The sequence below is a fragment of the Borostomias antarcticus genome (assembly GCF_949987555.1).
Source record: "Borostomias antarcticus genome assembly, chromosome: 6".
Lineage (NCBI taxonomy): Eukaryota > Metazoa > Chordata > Actinopteri > Stomiiformes > Stomiidae > Borostomias > Borostomias antarcticus.
In genome coordinates, this window is record NC_140239.1 from 14,445,213 (window position 1) to 14,463,449 (window position 18,237).

Here is an 18,237-nt window from a genome sequence, read left to right on the forward strand (position 1 = left end):
AGAGAGACGGAGAGAGATGGAGAGAGAGACAGACGAGAGAGAGAGAGACACAGAGACAGAGAGAGAGAGACAGAGAGAGAGAGACGGAGAGAGAGAGAGACAGAGAGAGAGAGAGAGACAGAGGAGAGAGACAAGAGATGGAGAGAGACAGAGAGAGAGATGGAGAGAGACAGAGAGAGAGACAGAGAGAGAGACCTTTAGTAATCCCTTTATTGGTGCACTACAATGAAGTTAAAATCAAGGATCAGGCCATTTCACAACACAATCATATATAAAATATACAAAACACACAACATCACACAACCAAGTGCACTTCTTCCACAACACATACTGTATTCCACACATTAAAACGCCAGCAATAGAATATTAGCTACCGTACATAACACCCCCCCACCCCCCACTTGCCCACAAACTCCTCCACATTGAAGGTTATTTAAAAAAAAGCGTACTCCACCCTCAATCGAGCTGCCACTAGCCCCCTGACAATCAGTTCTGGATCCACAGACCCTGCCCCTCTAATCCCATTCCTCCTCGTCAGCCAGATTGCCATCTTTGCCTCTGCAACTAGGAAATTCACCAAACTGACCCTCTCGCGTCTTGCCCCACTGTAGCTTGGCCCCAGAACAAAGCTGCACTCCTCAAATTCCTCCCCCAGCCCCACCAACCACCGCCTCACTAGCTGGAACAGCTTCCCCAACCTGGAACATCTCAGCCACAGAACGGACAGCTACTTGCTATGTGTCTGTTTGTGGCAACAGCCCCGTGCACAATCCTCCACTGGAGATCCGCAGTCCGTTTCTCAGTGGGGGGTCTGTACAGGGACTTCCAGCTGCGTCGTGGGGACACCCCCGGTGGAAACACCCCAGACCACCTCGACTCCGACAAACCGGCCAGCGAGTCCACGTGCAGGACCTTGACCGTAACATTGAACAGTCCTTTTTTGGACACAACGCCGAAGTGGCCCAGCACAGGTACCCCAAAGGACAGAAGGGTCCCGTCCTCCACCCGCTCCTCCACTCCTGCAGCCACCCACAACTGTGGAAAGAGCATCCTCCTCTGTGAGGCTCCTCTGACTGCCTCTCGCTCCAGCGCCACCCTGAAGCTCCCCGGGAGAGATCCCATCACCTCCTGCAGCATCCTCTGCATGACCCGAGCAGACCTCAGCCCAGTCTCTTGGCTCAGGGTAGTGGCAGTCTTCCACCGCCCCTGCTCTCTCAGGTGAGCCAGCTTTGTGAGGCCCGCCCCCACCAGGACTCTCCTCATGGCAACAGACTCCAGCACCCTTGACCGCACCAAACAGTTATGGAACAACGGTTCTTCCCCTCCGTCACCATACGGCTCCAAGCCCCTCCTCTCAGCCTTGAAAACCGCCCTCCACACCCTAATCACAGACTGGTAGTACGGAGTAGTCCCAGATATGTCCAAGTCCTGCATTCTGAGGAGGAAGAGGTGTTTGTCGTACCCCAACCCCCCCACCTTCTGCAGCAGTGTACAGGCCAGTCCAATCCACTCAGGCTGCTCTTCCTGATAGAGGAGCCGCTGCGCCACCTGCAGCCGGAACGCCCCAATCCGGCTGCGCAGGTCTATCAAGCCCTGGCCACCCTCTGCCACCGGAAGGTAGCAGGTCTCAGCCAATGGTGCCCAGACCAGAAGAAATTAATCAGTCTCTTTTGCACCTCCCGCAGAAGCTGGTCAGGCGGCTCCAGCATGCTGAACCGGTGCCAGAGCATCGAGGCGACCGGGTTGTTCCCCACCAGTCCTTCCCCTGTACGACAGCTGTGGCAGGACCCATGTCCAGTGAGACAACCAAGCACATACCTTCTCCAAGAGTCCCTCCCAGTTCTTACCCTGAAACTCCTTGCTCCCCAGATTAACCCCCAAACACTTAAGGCCCTCCCTGCTCCACTCCAGCCCTGCTGGTAGGGTGAGGCGCCTCTGGTTTCCCCACCACCCTAGCAGCAACCCCTCACACTTCTCCCAATTTACCTTGGCCGATGAAGCCTTCTCATACACTGCAAGGCCCCCTAAGAGTGTCTGGACTTCCGCCTGGCATTCTAAAAACACTGTAATATCATCCGCATATGCAGACACTGCTAAGGAAATGCCCAGTTCCCTCCCTATAAAGGACAACCCTGTCATTCTTCTCCTAAGCATGGCCAGGAGAGGCTCTATGGCCACGGTGTAGAGCAGCCCGGATAGGGGGCACCCCTCCTGATCCCCCCTCTGGACACCCACTGGGCGACTAAGTCCCCCCCCCCACCTTTAGCGTGACTGCAGCCTCTTTGTAAAGAAGCTTCACCCAGTTAGTGAACGTAGTGCCCACCCCAAAAGCTTCAAGAGTTTTAAACAGGTAGCCATGATCAACCCTATCAAAGGCTTTCTCCTGATCCACAGAAAACAGAGCAACATCTACTCCCTGCAGCTTTGACAGATCAATCACATCCCTGATCAGAAACAAGTTGTCCATAATAGTCCGGCCAGGTACGCAGTATGTCTGGCTGCGGTGCACAATGCTCCCCACACAGCCTTTTAATCTATTAGCAAGGCACTTTGCAATGATTTTGTAGTCCAGACAAAGTAGTGATACCGGCCTCCAGTTCTTCAGAAGCCCCAAGTCTTCTTCAACTTTTTTGGGCAGCAGTGTCAGAACCGCCCGTGTGCAACTTCACTGAAAAAAAGGAGACTTGCCATCTGTTACATTTATCTAAGCATCTTGTGTTTATTTTACACAACTGTTTCATGTTCTTTGCAAAATGCAATTGCTTTGTGTAGAATGGACATTGTATGCAGAAAGTGTACATGAAATTATTTAGCTCGTGTTGGGATAAAGTGAGTGAATCAAATAAATGTAGCCTAGCAGTTCAAATTTGTCTCGCGATATCTGCACAATCGCGCATTGCGCGCAAATTAACGGTCTCCCCCAGCCATCGCTCACTCAGCAGCTTATGACATCACTCTCAGCAAAGAACTTTCATGTGCTTCTTGCTCACTCCATGCACTCAGTCCACGCGTCTGCAGCCATCACTTAGCTCAAATATGTAAGTATGCATTACTTATAATAGCTAGCTGGTAACCAATTGTTTTGTACCTAGAATTACTAGAATTTAAGATGCCAGCGCGCTGGGTGCTAAGTAGCCTAAGTTAGCTAGCACTAGCTAGCACTTGCCCTGAACAGCAAGGTGAAGTCATTAGCTATAAGCTACAATTAATGTTGTTTCTGTCATTACGTGTCGCAGACGTAGTCTTTTAGATACACAGTGATTTATTTGTGTATGTCAGGGCTGATTTTACATCATCAACTATAAGCTTGCTGAATCATGCAGTAATGTTAACTTCCACCTGCAAGCCAAGCTAGCACGAGCCTTACTGCGTCACTTGGCAGCCGCGTGCTAGATCATTTACATGCTATCTAGTAGGGGTGTGCCCGAATACGAATAGGGTATTCGGATGAGTACAAATAGTAGCTTTTTCCCGAATAGTAAATTCGTACGAATATTGTAAAAAAAATATTCGGGAGGGGGGAGAACAATCAAATACTGTATGAGCGAACGATACGCGCACGTTCTGTCTGCTTGTTGACATAACACGACGAGGGAGAGAGAGAGACAGAGGCGCACGCGCTTGCCATCTCGCACCTGCTCTCTGTCTAGACGTCTAGACAACGCGGAGGGAGAGAGAAAGTTTGGAGCGCGCTGATAGTAGGCACTAGGCAGGCAACGAATGTAAGCAGCACCGAGGGCTTTTGTCCCTAGTTAACTGGTTTATTGAGAGTTATTGGATTTTATATTTTATTATAGCCTAATAGCTAAATGAAAACAAAACATTGGGCCGTGCCATGTGGAATACAAATGTGGAATGTGCTTTGGTTTGTGGATAGGAGGCTTACATATCAACATACACTCAAAGTGGTATGGCGAATGAAACTGTAGTGGCCAACCACAGCTTAATACGTTTATGGGAAACCCTGCTCTAAGTAGGCTATATAGGCCTACTGATTATTTATTTATTTCATGATATAAGTTTTTTTTTTTTTCTGTTGCTCCTCTTTTTGCAGCAGATTTACATTTTCTCATACGCTACATCTGGAGTCAGCTCTGTCACCGTGTGCTCAAGTTTGTGGTGAGTATATTATTTTTGTAGCCATGCTAGTCACAGGGCAAGTTTGTGTAGCTGGCTATTTTAGTTCATTATTCCAGGATTTTGGCCCTGTTGGTTCAAAATGCTCATCCATGCTACATCTCCCATAAACTCAGTGGAACATGGATGTATTTGGGGGGTGTACAAGTTTGTTCACCTCTTAGACCACTTACCCACCTTTTTATTTATTGATTTTTTACATTTTGTTCATTTTTGACAGTTCATATTCATTGTTGAACTAGAAATACATGTACTTGTGTTTTTGTGGATTTTCTCATTATCCATCCATCCATCTTCATCCGCTTATCCGGGGTCGGGTCGCGGAGGCAGCAGCTCCAGCAGGGGGCCCCAGACATCCCTTTCCCTAGCAGCATCAACCAGCTCTGCCTGGGGAATCTTTAGCCGCTCACAGGCCAGTGCGGAGATGTAGTCCCGCCACCTAGTCCTGGGTTCTACCCCGCGGCCTCCTCCCAGCCGGACACGCCTGGAACACCTCCCTAGGGAGGCGCCCAGGAGGCATCCTCACTAGATGCCCGAACCACCTCAACTGGCTCCTTTCGACGCAAAGGAGCAGCGGCTCTACTCCGAGTCTCTCCCGGATGACTGAACTTCTCACCCGATCTCTCAGGGAGACCCCAGCCACCCTCTGGAGAAAACTCATTTCGGCCGCTTGTATCCGTGATCTCGTTCTTTCGGTCATGGCCCATCCTTCATGACCATAGGTGAGGGTGGGGACGAAGATAGACCGGTAGATCGAGAGCTTTGCCTTTTGGCTCAGCTCTCTTTTCGTCACAACAGTGCGGTAAAGCGACTGCAGAACCGCACCAGCTGCTCCGATTCTCCGGCCAAACTCCCTCTCCATGGTTCCTCACTCGTGAACAAGACCCCCAGATACTTGAACTCCTTCACTTGGGGTAAGGACTCATTTCCTACTCGGAGCGGACAGGCCACCGGTTTCCTGCTGAGAACCATGGCCTCAGATTTAGAAGTGCTGATTCTCATCCCAGCCGCTTCACACACGGTTGCGAACCTATCCAGAGAGTGCTGGAGGTCGCAGGCAGATGATGCCATCAGGACCACATCATCTGCAAAAAGCAGCGACGTGATCCCCAGCTCACCGAACTGCAAACCCACCTCCCCACGGCTACGCCTCGATATCCTGTCCATGAAAATCACAAACAGGATTGGTGACAAAGCGCAGCCCTGGCGGAGGCCAACCCCCACCGGAAAGGAAGACGACTTACTGCCGAGGACCCGGACACAGCTCTCGCTCTGGGTGTACAGGGATTGGATGGCCCTAAGTACGGATCCCCTCACCCCATACTCCCGCATAACCCTCCACAAGACCTCTCGAGGGACCCGGTCGTAAGCCTTCTCCAAGTCCACAAAACACATGTAGACAGGTTGGGCAAACTCCCAAGCCCCCTCCAAGATCCTTGCGAGAGTGAAGATCTGGTCGGTAGTTCCACGACCAGGACGAAATCCGCATTGTTCCTCTTCGATCTGAGGTTCGACTATTGGCCGGACCCTCCTTTCCAGCACCTTGGAGTAAACTTTCCCTGGGAGGCTGAGTAATGTGATGCCTCTATAATTGGCACACACCCTTTTTTGAATATTGGGACCACCACCCCAGTCTGCCACTCCTTTGGCACTGACCCAGACTTCCACGCAATGTTAAAGAGGCGTGTCAACCAAGACAGCCCCTCTACACCCAGCGCCTTCAGCATTTATGGATGGATCTCATCAGTCCCTGGGGCTCTGCCACTGTGGAGTTGTTTGACTACCTCAGTGACCTCCTCCAAGGAAATTGACGACCCCCCATCATCTTCCGGCTCTGCCTCGATCGTAGAGGGTGGATTAGTTGGGTTCAGGAGTTCCTCAAAGTGCTCCTTCCAACGCTCAACAACCTCCTCAGTTGAGGTCAGCAGTGTCCCCTCCTTGCTGTATACAGCTTGGATGGTCCCCCGCTTTCCCTTCCTGAGGTGTCTGATGGTCTTCCAGAAACACTTTGGTGCCGACCGAAAGTCCTTCTCCATGGTTTCTCCGAACTCCTCCCACACCCGCTGCTTTGCCTTGGTCACGGCCGAAGCCGCAGCCCTCCAGGCCAGTCGATACCCTGTAACTGCTTCTGGGGTATCCCGGGCTAACATATCGGCCGGCCTCCTTCTTCAGTCGGAAGGCTTCCCTGACCACCGCTGTCCACCACGGTGTCCGAGGGTTACCGCCCCTTGAGGTACCTATGGCCCTCAGGCCACAGCTCCCAGCCGCAGCTTCAGCAATGGAGGCTTTGAACACCGACCACTCATGCTCGATGTCCCCAACCTCCACAGGGATGCCTGAGAAGCTCCGCCGGAGGTGGCAATTGAAATCTCTCCGGACAGGCTCTTCCTCCAGACGTTCCCAGTTAACCCTCACTACACGCTTGGGTTTTCCAGGTCTGTCCAGAAGCTTCCCCCGCCATCGAAACCAGCTCACCACCAGATGGTGATCAGTGGACAGCTCTGCCCCTCTCTTTACCCGAGTGTCCAAAACACATGGCCTCAGATCAGATGATACGATAACGAAATCGATCATCGACCTTCGGCCTAAGGTGTTCTGATGCCAGGTGTACTTGTGGGCATCCTTGTGTTCAAACATGGTGTTTGTTATGGACAAACCGTGACTAGCACAGAAGTCCAACAACAAAACACCACTCGGGTTCAGATCGTGGTGGCCATGCCTCCCAATCACGCCCTTCCAAGTTTCTCCATCATTGCCTACGTGTGCATTGAAGTCCCCCAGTAGGACAGTGGAGTCCCCTGCAGGAGCCCCCAATAGGACTCCACTCAGGGTCTGCAGGAAGGCCGAGTACTCTGAACTGCTGTTCGGTGCATAAGCACAAACCACAGTCAGAGTCCCCCCCCCCCAAAGTCCTAAGGCGCAGGGAGGCGACCCTCTCGTCCACTGGGGTGAACTCCAGCACACAGGCGCTCAGCTGGGGGCTAGCTAGTATAGCCACACCTGCCTTACGCCTCATACCGTGAGCAACTCCGGAGAAGAACAGGGTCCAACCCCTATCCAGGAGTTTGGTTCCGGCGCCGGTGCTGTGCATGGAGGTTAGCCCCACCAGGTGTAATTGGTATCGCTCCAACTCCCTCACAAGCTCCGGCTCCTTCCCCCCCAGCGAGGTCACGTTCCATGTCCCCAGAGCCAGCCTTTGCCTCCCGGGTCCGGTCCGTCGGTGCCCCCCGCCTTCACCGCCACCTAGTTGGCAGCGCACCCGACCCCGACAATTCCTCCCGCGGGTGGTGGGTCCACGGGACGATGGAGGAGGAGATGGTGCTTCCACGTTGCTTGTTTGGGCTGGGCCCGGCCAGGCTCCATGGTAAGCCCGGACACCAGGCGCTCGCAGGCGGGCCCTCCGTCTGGGCCTGGCTCCAGACGAGGGCCCCGGGCTTCCTCCGGGCCGGGTCTCTCTTCCTTTTGGTTGTTCTGTCATCAGGGGATTTTACCTGTAACCCCAGGTAGGGGGGCTAGAGGGTACTACCACTTGCCCAAGGTGGACCCCAAGACTAGTGGAGGGAAGGAGGCGTCTTACTTCTCCATTCTAGTTTTGCACTTTTGCAATTTTCTCATTAGACAATTTTAATTTCTCGTTTTTGCACTGAATGGTGCTCTTAGTGTTGGAGTAAATGCTGTGAATGTGGCATTGTAAGGCCTGCCCCTCAGTTTTACCAAGTAGGTCCCAAGTGTTAAAGCATTATCAGGTAAAACAGAGATATTATGGGAATAATAATCGTTTTCCATGTGCATATGTAACCTGCCCGTGCACTTTCAGAACGTGGAATGCTCTTTTAATTCATTTGAATAGATTCCATGTGGCTGAAACCTCTCTCTTTGTAAGGATATTGTCTCTGAGCGTGATTACTGGGCTCACATTAATGCACACCTGAAGAAAAATGAGGTTGTATGTTGCATGTTTTTGGGTTGCAACTTTCAAACGAATATCTATGGAACATTTAAATCCCATAAGAGCAGAACACACAAATCATATTCAATAACAGATTTTAAACCAGAAATTGTGACATCTACTACAGTTGTTTCCCTGGATCCATCTGTGGAAAGTACTTTGAACGATGATATACCTATAGATGAGGCATACCCTGATGCACAACCAGATTTCAGTGTTGATGCCCCGAAGGACCTTCCAAATGTAATTGTACACTCTTTTGCAGCAGCTTTGTTAAAGTAAGAACATTTTACTCATGTACCAAGTACAGCAATTGATGATTTTTTTGTTAGAGCTTCATCTCTTAACTAGCTCTCTCTCGAGTTCCCACACTGATGGTGTTCTAGTTGATATATTTCAGAAGCACAAGCTCCAGGTTGACAGATCTGTCATAGAGGAAATAACCACTGCTTCATGCACAGGGAATCCTATAAATAAAGCCATAGAGAAGGGTGGTCTTTTGAGTTCTGCATATCAACGTAAGCAGTATTATAAGGCAAACTTTAAAATAATAGAACCAGTTGAATATATTTTGGATGCTAAAGAGAACAAAACATTTCAGTATGTACCTATTCTGAAATCCCTCCAAGTGCTTTTAAATAGGAAAGATATTTTGGTCAAGGTAGTTTCTAATCACGGAACACACACGGAAACTGATATTGCAGAAGAAATTGTGTACAAGTCTTTCAGGGATGGTCTGCATTTTAAGCAAAACAGTTTTTTGTCAGGGGAGGAGTTAAGGCTATCTATTAGTTTGTATATTGATGACTGAGGTCTGTAACCCTCTAGGCACCTCCCGTAAAACCCACAAACTTTGTGCTGTGTATTGGGTTTTGAGTAACCTTCCTCCAGGGTCTCATTCATCTCTGTCCTCCATTTACATAGCACTGTTGTGCAAAACAGACAATGTTAAGTCCTATGGCTATGCCAAAGTTTTAGAACCACTAATAAAAGATCTCAAGTCTTTTGAAGTTGATGGGATATTTGTCCCACAACTGGGCAGATCATTGAAAGGTACTGTACAATCTGTTGCTGCAGACAATTTAGGAACTCATGGACTAGCTGGCTTTGTTGAGAATTTTACAGGCCTCTATTTTTGTCATTTTTGTACTGCATCAGCCTCAGAAATTGTATTAAATGAGGTGCGGTCAGAAACTTTCAGCCTCAGAACAAAAGAAATACATGAGACTCATGTCAAAGCAGCCCTAGATAGTGGAAATAGCTGTTTTGGAGTTAAAAGAGCCTGTCCTTTGACTACAGCACTTTCTCATTTTCATCTTGTCAGTGGCTACTCTCCTGACTACTCTCTCAAGCAGGAAAACCATAGGTGGTAATGCCCATGAGAACTGGAGCTTGATAAGATTGCTCCCATTTCTAATTGGGCCTCAGATTCCTGAGCATGATCCAGTGTGGCAGGTCTTGTTGGACCTAAAACAGATTGTGGAGCTTGTGGTTGCCCCAGTCCACAACGATGAGTCTATTGCATATCTTGAGAGCAAGATTTCTGATCATAGACAAAGGCACCAAGAGGTGTTTCCTCAGAATAGACTGCTGCCCAAACACCATTTCGTAGAACATTACCCAAGACTAATCAGGTTGTTTGGGCCTCTTGTGGGACTTTGGACCATCAGGTTTGAAGCAAAGCACAGTTTTTTTAAAAAGGGTAATTAAACACACCAGTTGCTTTAAAAATGTGCCCTTCTCTCTGGCTGTGAAACATCAGTTTATGATTGGGTACCACTTGTCATCTCCAAGCATCGATAAACCAATGCTGGATGTCTCAAATGTATCTACTGTCCCATTAGGCTCTTTGAAGGAGGGGTTGGCTCAGTCTTTCAAACAAAGATATCCTGATCTATCTGAAATACACCTTGCAAAAAATGTTTGGAGAAAGGGAATAAACTACAGGCTGGGTATGATACTTGCCCATGGGTCTGAAGGTGGATTGCCTGAGTTTGGGGAAATCCATCAAATATGTATTTTACATCAGACATTGTTTTTTGTTTTGAAACGGCTGTGTGGATGGTATAGAAAGCACTATGGAGCCTATGAGCTGACTCCATCTCCTACACAAGAACTTGCTCTTGTAGATGTGAGTGAACTGATTGATGAGTATCCCTTGGCTGCCTATCTGGTTGGGTGTGTGCAGATGGTGACCTTGAGAAGATCAATCTGCGTCTTAAGTAAGGTAACACAAGTTAAAGATGATATAAGCAATTTGTGTCTCACCCACAAGGGGCCCCGGAGGGGCTGGTGAGACTTATGGGTTTCCAATTTCTGTCTGTCATCCTCACCTTGGGCATGTATTTAATATTTAATTTTGGAGGGGCGTGGGGAGAAAGGACAGTCAGGAAGTTAGCCAAAATCAGCTACAGCCCCTTTAAACCCAATGGTTGGTTACATACTGTACAGTCATGTGAAAATGAGGGCAGTCTTTAGTCTTTGGAGTGGCTTTAGACACTTCAATACTTGATAACCAAAAAGCTTAAAAATATTACTGAACACTTATTTTTCTTTATTATTTTTCCTAACAGACAGTGCAGTAAGACCATGACTACCTCAGCTATTCTCAGAGTAATCCTGGGGACAGACAGCAGTCAGAGGGTGGTGTTTCCTGCTGGTCTGCCTTCAACTGTGACTGACCTAGAGACTGAGATAAGGAATCAATGTAAAATAAAGGAACCCTTTCGGCTGCAGTTCATGGATACTCTTTTTGACAACGAGTTTATGAACTTAACTTCCATGGAAGAAGTACAAGACAAAGCTACAGTCAAGGTCAAATACACAACCTGTAGACCTCTCGATGCTCATGGAGATCATTGTTTGGACAGTGACTCCTCTTCACCAGACAATCACCGTGAAGACTCCATATGTTCTGGTGACAGCACCATTATCCTGTCATCTTCAGAGTCCACCTCTTCAAGGTCTTCGTGGCCAGATATCTTTGTTGTTCCTCATTTTTCGTATGATGCAGAGTTAAAGCTTGAGCAAGCCAACACTGCTTTCAAAGAAAAAGGAACGCCGCTGATCCCTGATCCAAAGCTGAAGTCTGACTTACTAGAGGGGTTGATTCAGGAGGTAGTCAAGCACAAAGTCTATGTCACAGACAGGGAGTTTGACCAAGCTGCAGAGGCGCTCATCCTGAAACATCCATGCTTACAAGAAAAAGGCTCAGTTACTGGCTATGGGGGATGGAAGACCAGTCTCAAATACAAGCTGTCCAACTACTGCACACATCTCCGGAAAGTAGGATGTCCTGAAGTATGTGTAAATGCTTTGAAACACAAGCCAGAAGGGAAACGTAGTCCTGCCTTTGCCGTTAAGAAACCAAAGAGAGGGGAAGTGGCTTACTGTCCCCCCAATCCAACTGGAGAGTGTGACCAGTCCCTGGAGAAGATGAGGGTTGAACTTGTTTCAGATGTCCAGCAGCGGAATAACAGAGAGGCAGTTAGGGCTAAAATGGAGAAAACATTCGCGTTAAGAAGGAGAGAAGTTATAGGTTGTGCTCCGATGATCAGTGATTTTCCAGAGAGATGGCCAGCTCTCTTTGATGTAATGGAGGTATGGTGTGACTCTACACTACAAAAATGTCAGTGTGCCATATTGGAAAAAAATGTTTCATGTTTCAGATAAATGCAGAGTTCAAACGGATAACGACCATGCCACTACAGTCAAGGTTTCTCTCACAGCTGGACCTACACTCTGCAAATCTGCTGAAGATGTTTGAGAAGCGATCAGGGCAGCAGGGAAAGAAGCTGAAAGACATGTCTGCCATGGTGACGGTAAGAATTCTATTTAGAACTATTAGGAACTATTTAACTGTTCATTTTTCCCAATGTTGATGTTTCAGTTAAAATGCTGCTGAGATGCTTTTTTTTTTTTTCTTTGAGGATAACATTGATGCCGGACGGGAATGTATCATCAAAGGACTCTGCATTTACCTCAACGAGGATCCTGATCATCTTGTGCAGAAGTATGTGGTGAGTGCAAAAGTAATGTGTCAGTGTTGTGGTCCTACCCCTTTCTGCCTTGCTCGCCCCCTGCCTGGACCCTCGCACCTGCCTCTACTCCTTGAGAACCTCAGCTCTGCACTCCCTGTCACTCCCCCCTGAGACTTTGTGCACCTAGCCCCTGTGCCCTAGACCAGGTAGTGCAGGAAGTAAAAGTCCTCCAGGACCGTCCTCTAGTAACTGGTCCCTCCAGTCCCCCCCGTCTCTCCCCACTCCAGTTCCCATCCCCCATTTCTAGTCCCGGTGAGTTCCTACTCTAGTTCCCAGCTCAGTTTTAGCCCTCAGTCCAGTCACAGTCCTAGCCTCGGTCCCCGTTTCCTTGAGTCAGTGTTTCCTCTGTCCTTGTGTGTATATTTCTTGTTTGGTATCCCTTCACGTTCTGTGTCTGGGTGATTGTATGCACCTGTGTCTCGTTGCGTCTTGTTGCTTAGCTGCACCTTGTTCCTTGATTGTTCCTTGTGGCGGCTATGGCTCAGGAGGTAGAGCAAGTCCAATGATCGTAGGATCGGCGGTTTGAGTCCCGACTCCTCCTTTGCACATGCCGACGTGTCTTTGGGCAAGACACTGAGCCCCAAATTGCTCCTAATGAGCAGGCTAGCACCTTGCATGGCAGCTGCCACCATTGGTGTGTGAATGTGTTTGTGAATGGGTGAATAAGAGGCAAATGTAAAGTGCTTTTTATAAAAGCGCTAAATAACTAGAGTCAATTTACCATTCTCACTGTGTATTTAACCCCTCATGTTTTCCCTTGTCTTTGTCAGTCCATTGTTTATGTTATTGTGGTTTCCCTGTGCTTGTTGTGTGCTCTCATGGGCCTATCTCACAATGTAGGCTATAGAACATAGGTGTAAATAAACAGTGGCGCATCGCATCTATGATACTGTTTGTCTTTGCTGAAGGTATAAACGATTACCCCTTTGGATTAGTAACAAGCCAAGTGACAAGATGCAGAAGCTATCATTAAAGAATTGTATCTTTTCTTAACAAGAAATGGCTGAAGCCGATGTCCTCAGTGCCATAGAGAGAACGACAGTGGGGATCTATGTCGTGAAACCCACTGCCAGCAGTGAACCCTCAGACATCGGGATAGTCCTGGAGGGTCTGATGGTGCTTCAAGATCTTGAGAATGTAGCCCTTGCATCTGCAATGTTTTTTGGACTCTTTTATGCCTTGAACATGCAGTACCCTACAAAGCTCCGCTACACTTTTGAGGCAATGGAAAAGATCATCATGGAGCTGGATGCGGGTGAACTATCAAGAAAAGCTCAAAGCCTAAAAACTATGCTATGCCAGTGAAGAGGGCTCATTGTTTGATGAGAAGACTACGTTCCAGGACTGAGTGGTGTTGCAGCCTGGTTTTGCTACCTCCAGTCCAGTGTTTTACAGTTGTAATTACTGTACAGTTCTAGAACAATTTGAATTTTACTATTCCATGTGTTTTAATACATTGTTCCAAAATCGTATTGTGTCTTGTGCTTATGGAACAGTTAAGCTGCATTTGTTTAGTTTTTTATTTTACTATGCCATGTTTTTATAATACACATGAAAGGAAAGTCTAAATTCCAGTGAATTCAAGTCTTATGGCACAGTTAAGGTGCTTTTTTACATTTTATTTTACTATGCCATGTTTTTATATAATACACGTGGAAGGAAATTCTAAATTCCAGTGAATTCCAGTCTTATGGCACAGTTAAAGTGCTTTTTTTGTTTTGTTACTATGCCATGTTTTTAAAATACACATGGAAGGAAAGTCCAGTGATTAGGCCATCCCAAAATCCTCAGGATCTTCAATAAAGCTTTGTTTTGGCCAATTGGGACACACTTGTGCTGTATCCAGTTTGTACAATAAAGGTTTGGAATATAACAATCTAATAGTATCTAATGACAAAAGTTTGTTTAAAATAATCAAGTAATAGTCAATTGAAATGTATTTACATTATTGACAATAGCATTTATTAATTGTTTATCTTGTAATTTGCTCAACAGTATATTAAAACTATAATATATATTATATAGACAAAAAATTACATTTCATGTAATTGGAATATTGCTAAAATAAGTGAATTATGTTGGAGTAAAGTGATTAAAAAGAGTATCATTTACTTTATTACAACACATTCTGTAAACTTGGTATGAACATAATTGAATTGTGTTGGAAATAAAGTGATTAAAATAAGTTTAATTTACTTCATTAAATCACATTGTATAAAATTAAAGTCCAGGTTAACCCAGTTCAAATTTTTGTTATGAGCTTCACACACCACAGGGAAACATGTCATTAACCACCCAGCCAAATCTGAGTGATTAAAAATGTCGCTAAGTATATAAAATAAGGCTTCAAAATCGGTTAAAAATCAGCAGCATTCTCTGGTCTGAGACTGTGGGGGCGTGTCTGCTGAAGGCAACAAAGCCACACCCAATTGCGTGGGGAGGGGGTGTGGAGGGAAGAACCTGTCAAATAGTACCGTTCTCTGGTCTGCATATTGTCACACTGGCACGCTGTCTCTTTTGTGGTAGGAAGGCACAGCTTTGTGAAAACAGAGAGGAGTTGAAATTACACTTGTCTAATGAGTCAAACGCACAGATGCTTCCTCCTAACCTACCTCCTGACAAACAACACAGGTAAAACTGTAGCTACTCTATACCAACGCGCCAGTGTTACTGCCCTTAGATGCAAAATACAAAAACAGGCAACGAGGAATGTATGAGTCTGTCCCTATTTTCTCCCTGCCACCTCCAGACCCATTCCTATCCCTCCCAGGCGATCCTGTCGTCCCTTGGGATCAATGGAAAAAGTTGTTTAAAATGTACCTTTTAGTCACTGGCTTGAACAGCGCTGATAGCGCGAAGAAGCGTACACTACCGGAGTTGATAATCGGGACAGACTCATCCACTCTCGTTGGCAATGTTGTGTGTGAGAATAACGAGCACTCGGCTTCAACTTTCCCGCAACATATCCAACAGAACTGGAATGTTCAGCCAGTAGCCGCCGAGCACCGCTTCACTGGGAGAGGGTGCGTCTTTCTCCAGCTGCAGCTGGTCTACCTAACCATCCCCCTCGCTCCCGCCTCCCGGTCTCCCGCTGGAGAAATATACTGTCACCATTACCGGTGAACCCATACGCACATCAGGTGCCACAAATATGGCAGGCAGTTTCTGTATAGTTAACGCTTATAGTCATAATATATAATCCGTAACGTTATTTGGTGGGTGGTCGCCTGGTCGGTGCTGCTAGCTATGTTAGCTAGACTAAGGTTATATACACACTCCCATCTGCAACAAACTACATAGCTAATGTTAGCTATAATTCCTCCTAAGATTAAATATAATTCATCATAGCTGACATTATCACATACATGTCAAGACACATATTTTGTAGATTAACGTAGCAGTGTATTTTCCTATTGCTTACGTTACCTAGCTAACGTTATAACGTTAATTAGCTATAAGCACACAAGGCAGCGGTGTCGGCACCAAAGGTTGATGCGACAGGAGGAGAATGGAGGCCGGGGAGGGAGATGGTTGGCTCCGCCGAATTCACCAGGACCAGTCGTGAGTCCGTGAAACCCAAAAGCCTCATATTATAATTGCAGAAGCTTTCGGGAGTGAAATGTTTGCTGCAGAGGCGGGCGCTAGCGGAGACAGACTCCTCTGTAACACCATGGCTCTTCAAAAATGCTAACCATTTGCTTCTCATTTCAGCTTTACTCGGGAGTTGAAAGAAGGAGACCTTATCATCATATTCCTGCTGGCATCCAGGAAGGATGCATTTTCGTTTAGTTTTATGCATAGGCATTGCTAACTAAGAAAAACTAGCTAATTCTAGACTGCTGGTTAAAACTAGCTAATTCTAGACTCAAGATTGAGCAGGAGAACCGAAGATTCAAATCCGTTCTAGCTTTATATAGTGTTAGGGCGGGGATATGCTAAGAACACCGCTCTACGTCAACAAGTACCGTTTTAAGCCCGCCCAGAAAATCCAGAAATCAAAACTGGTCAAAAACACAAAACTGGTCTAACTTCACAATTCAGTACTACACATGGTTCATCCCATTTTTACATGTTATCAGCAATGCATCACTAACACATAGAATGCGTTTTCAAGCAAATCTCTGATTTTGGTTAACTGGGACTTTAAGTACTTGTGTTGAGTGAACATAAATAGTTTGTGTTGAGTGCACATAAATAGTTTGTGTTGATTCAACACAATTGTGTAAGGTGCAACCAAAGCAAACAATTTGCGTGCAACCGATGTCCACAATTGAATTGAGTAAATCTAATAATATTTTTTTTTCAGTGTTGTTGGCATTGTCCCCCGATGAAAACAGTCTTTAAAAACTTCACAGAAATCCGACCCCAACACCCCCCAGAAGTGCTGGTAGAACTCTGCAGGAGGTCCATCGATGCCTGGGACTCGCCCCCCCGTCAGCTGTTGAACAGCAGCACTCAGTTCATCCAGGGAAAGGCTAGAGTCCAGTGAGGCTGACTCCGCTTCACCCAGCTTAGGCAGTCCCTCCAATATCTCCTCCACACTCTCCTGATCACAGCTCCCCGCGCTGTAGAGGTCTGCATAGAACTCAGCCGACAATCTTCTCATCTCTGCAGGGTCGGTTGTTATTCCCCCACCCGGGGTCTTCAGGTGCAACATTCTATTATGGTGCCTCTGTTTTCGCTCTAACTTGAAAAAAAACGAGGTTGGAGCGTCCATGTCATTAATAGAGGCTATGCGCCCCTTGACCATAGCCCCCTTCGCTTTCTCCTGGAGAAACGTCCCCAAAGCCCTCCTCTTCTTCTCCCAGTTTCCATCTCCAACATTACCCCTCCCATTGATCATCTCCTCCTCTATCCTAGCAATCTCCTTTTCCAGATTGTTAGTCAAAATTTTCTCCCTCGCTGTCACCTGTCCTGTGTACTGCTGACAAAATATCCTAGTCTGCACCTTCCCCATCTCCCACCACCCAACTAGGTCCTCAAACTCCGCCTTCCTTTCCTGCCAGTTCTTCCAGAAAAGCGTGAAAAAACGACAGAAATCATGGTCCTTCACCAGCCTTACGTTGAAATGCCAATACGGGCTTTGTGAGGGGGCAGCTGGTGTGGAGAGACCAAGCACCACTAAATGATGGTCAGAAAACCCCACTGGTACTATCCACGCCTTGTTTAGCCTGTTACTATACCTTCTGCTTATGTACACCCTGTCCAACCTAGTTGCACTAACCCTGCCTGCTGAGACCTTCACCCACGTATACTGTTTGGCTGCTGGGTTTAACTGCCTCCAGCCATCCACCTGGTCATGTTCCTCCATCACCCTATCCAGCAAGGAGGCCGAGGCTGGATCCGGCTCCTCCCCGTTCCTGTCCATCGAGAACCTGCAGGTACTGTTCCAGGCCCCTCCCAGGACTAACAGAGCACCGCTGTCCAGCTGTTTAAGCTCATCATTAAGCTTGTGAAATAGCCTACACCGCTCCGCCCCAGTGTTGTATGCATAAATATTGACAAAAACATAAATGGTGTCCCTGATCTTGGCCTGCACTACCAGCAGTCTACCCTTCTCCACCTCACACACCTCTATGTCCGTCAGGTTGGTACGCTGTGAGAAGCCTATTGCTACTCCAGCACTGACATTAGTCCCATGGCTTAAAAATACCCGCCCCTCCCAACCCATTCCCCATGCTACCTCATTGTCTACAGTACTATGGACTTCCTGCATAAATAACACATCCAGGTTTTTTGACCTAACCAACTCATTTACCAAGCCCAATTTCCTCCTATCCCTTCCTCCATTAATGTTTAAAGTGCCCATCTTCAACCCCTCCATGAAGAGACAGAGAAGAAGCAACCAGCATGAAAACACAGTTGGAAAACCCCTGTAAGAGAAGGAAAACACCTTGTGTGTGTCACCCATTGTGAATCCCAAAAATTAGTTTTCCTGTTTCATCTCCTTCCTGATCCTAGTCAGGATCTTTTTCAGTCTGAACCGTTTCTGCTGGGCCAGTGTCGCATAGCTTGCTAGCTTTGTAGCCTTCACGATGGAAACCATAAGCCTGGCTGGATCAAAATAATCAGAAATATCCACAATGCGCTTGCCTTTCGTGGCATCCAGGA

General features: G+C 47.2%; 1 protein-coding gene across 1 annotated transcript in view; it reads right to left on the reverse strand.

Annotated features, from left to right (window-relative positions):
- nsd3 (nuclear receptor binding SET domain protein 3) overlaps positions 1–18,237 on the reverse strand; it is a 65,520-nt gene that overhangs the window by 29,105 nt on the left and 18,178 nt on the right. The window lies entirely within an intron of this gene.